Source organism: Acinonyx jubatus, chromosome C2 (assembly GCF_027475565.1).
Source record: "Acinonyx jubatus isolate Ajub_Pintada_27869175 chromosome C2, VMU_Ajub_asm_v1.0, whole genome shotgun sequence".
Classification (NCBI taxonomy): Eukaryota; Metazoa; Chordata; class Mammalia; order Carnivora; family Felidae; genus Acinonyx; species Acinonyx jubatus.
This window is the reverse complement of record NC_069384.1, coordinates 64467379-64470735: the sequence shown is the minus strand read 5'-3', so window position 1 is coordinate 64470735 and position 3357 is coordinate 64467379.

Here is a 3357-nt window from a genome sequence, read left to right as displayed (position 1 = left end):
TTCAACGGGGCAAAGGCCAATAGGCGGGGCGACGGCGTAGCCGTAGCCAAGCACTTCCGCCTAGAGGCGGGACGAACCCAGTGTGCCTGGCCCGCCCCCCGGAAGTGAGTTGGCTCGGAGTAGCGTGGCCCCGTCGCCGGCCGGTTTCTTTACCTGTCTTTGGGCTTTCTGGGCCACATAAACCGGGTCTTCGTCAGTTTCCGGGAGGCAAGATGTTGTCACAGGCTGAAGTAGTTTAGCGTGTTTAAAACGCCAGAAATTCCACATACATGAAAAAGAAAGTGGAGTGGGGAAAGGGGAAGACAATTCGCACAAATAGAAGCCCTACCTACTTTCACTTACGTAGTGAAGCCTCCGAGCTGGGCGGGGATTCAGTTTTGGTTTCAGAAAAAACCAGATGTCTTGGTGCCTGATAGACCGAGATTTCCAGAAAGCTCATTTGAAGAATCAGCTTTGGATAGTTCTTAACAAGGTGGGTTTTACCCTCCCCCTCTTTTCATATGCTTACTCTTCCTCAAAAGGCAAGACAACTGGAATTTCTTTGATATTCCAGTAATAATTTCCCTTCAGTACAGCCTGCGCTAACATATGCTTTGAGGTATTGTTTTTATTTTATTATTTTATTTTTTTAAAGGTTGCTTTATTTTTTTTTTAATCTTTTTTAATGTTTATTTCTTTTTGAGACAGAGACAGAGCATGAACGGGGGAGGGCCAGAGAGAGAGGGAGACACAGAATCCTAAGCAGGCTCCAGGCTCTGAGCTGTCAGCACAGAGCCCGACGCAGGGCCCGAACTCATGAACAGTGAGATCATGACCCGAGCCAAAGTCGGAGGCTCAACCATCTGAGCCACCCAGGCGCCCAGGTATTGTTTTTATTGAAACACACGCATTTGAAGGTTGCGTGGGTGGCTCAGTCAGGTAAGCGAGGGACTTCAGCTGAGGTCATGATCTCATGGTTTGAGTTCCAGCCCCACATTGGGTTTGCTGCGGTCAGCACGGAGCCTGCTTGGGATCCTCTGCCCCCCCCCCCCCGCTATTCCCACGACTTGTGTTCTCTCTCTCCCCCAACCCCCCACCCCCTGCCAAATAAATAAACTTTAAAAACACACACGCATTTGAAATACTCCCAAATGGTTTGTGGAATTTCATTTTACTGGCAACCAAATATAGTCCCTTATTTTTTGCCAATCCTTACCCCTCCTTTATTCCCTTCTAGATGTAATTCAAAACTGCTACACTCTTTTAGTAGAATACAGTGAATAGAATTTCGGAATTTGATAGCTGGAATTCTAAAGAAAAGGCCCAGAGGAGTAATTGACTACAGTCACCACCTGAATTAGTGACAGTCATCTGGGAGACAGGATTAGGTTAGCTCCCATCATAGCACTTACTATACTGCATCACAACTTCCTATTTGCTGATGTGTCTCAACAGACTAACTGAGGTCAGAGACCAGGTATATTCATCTCTATATCCAGGACCTAGCATGGTGTCTAGCATATAGGTTGTTGAATGAAGAATTCAGATTCCCTGACTCCTGGCTTTGACTCCAGGTTGTTGTTTATCCCATATGGATAGGAGTGGGGACCAGGACAAAGTCTCAAGTCCTGAAAGCCCAAGAAAATGGCTGTGAAGTCTGTCATCTGCATGTAGGAAAAGTTAAATGCTTGTGATGATTCCAGAATCATTCTGGGGTGCGGGAGGACTTTCAATTGTGGAGCAGGGATGTTGGGAAGTTACTAATGAAGTCATTTATGTACAACTCAAATGTCCCCAGAACTCACTAACCTGTAGGTACAAATGATGTCTTTAATGGGCAAATTTCACTAACTCCATAGCTGCTTTCTTTGGGTAACTTTGTAAGGTTCCCTTTGCCACTTCAAGAAGTCCCCAGACCTTTGGTGACTGCTCACATTGTTCCTGCTATTCCATCTTAGCTTCTCAGATTCTACCTTCTGTCACACTCCCACACTCCTGTTTCTCCAAGCCCCGAGATCTTACTTTTTTTTTTTTTTATCACTGCAGAAATATTCCCCTTCCTCTGTTGTGTGCCCTTTTTGAGGGGTCTCAGAGCAATGCTAAGCCAAAAGGTGTTATGAAGTTTATTTGGACTACTCTGTTTCAGTACAGCTTTCTCCTCCCTAGCATGTGCCCTTGCCACTAGAGTAAAGGCATCAAGGAAGGATTTCAGTATAGTCACCACACTACCCGGAACCACCATTTGCCTATCCTCAGCCCTTGTTGCTGAGTTCTACTCATAGAACTCAATAGCTTCTTCTCCCATTGTGAGTTTCTCTTAGGGGTCAGAAGTTTTCCCTTTCCCTGCTAGGTTCTCACCAGATACTGCCCTTGCTACATATATTACAGTTTATTGTATTATATATGACAAACTGTTTTCACGGATAGAAAGAATGAATTTTGAGAATTCCCAAGGATTCCATTTACCTCATTTATTTGCCCCTCAAAGCATAACCCAATTTTTACCTCCATGAAGATTCCCCGTTATACTAGATGGAAATTTCTTCCTCCTCTGAACTCCAAATTCACATTGTCTGTATGAAAAATTGGCCTTATGATTAAGGCCTATGTCACCTTAGTCACCTTCTGCCTGTGATATCTCTCATATTGTTATTTACTTTATCATCTCAACCACAGAGCCCCTTGAGGCTAGGAAGCCTGTTGTAAACATTTTCTTATTTCCCACTGTTTATGCACAGTAGATGTCAAGCAGTATTTGATAAATATTAATTTGTAGTTGTAGCCCTCTGCCTTACCCATAGCACCTTACATCTGGATGCAGTAGGATTATCTTAAGTGATGGCATATATGGATGCATGGGAAGATGGATATTTATATACTTGTGTGTCCTTGTTTGTAGTCAGTGTAGGGGTCAAGGGTAGGGAAGTATCCTCTTTGGAGCTGAACCAAAGGAGCCCATTAAATTTTTTTCTCTTGGGAATTTCAGGCTGCAAGACAGAGCCTGGCAGTCTCTTGAACTGCATACAGTAGCACTCTAGAACAGTCCAAAACTCTTGCTGATGTTCCTGGAGTTTCCCTGCTTTCTTTCTAACTGCTATGAAATTTGTTTAGATTCTTTGAGATGCCCTCATAGTCTTCCAAATAAGTTCTTTTGCTTAAAGTAGCTAGAAGTTTCTGTTCTTGGCAATGAGGAGAACCTGACCTGCCACAGTAGAATAAGGCGTGACACTGACAACATCACACAGAGGATGCTCTCCAGATAAAGAAGAGCATGACTGTGTTATCCATGTATGCCACTTCATTCAAAAAAACTATTCTCTCTCTCTTTTTTTTTTTTTTCTAAGAAAAGTATGGCCTTTAGCCCTCTGAGGAGGAAAG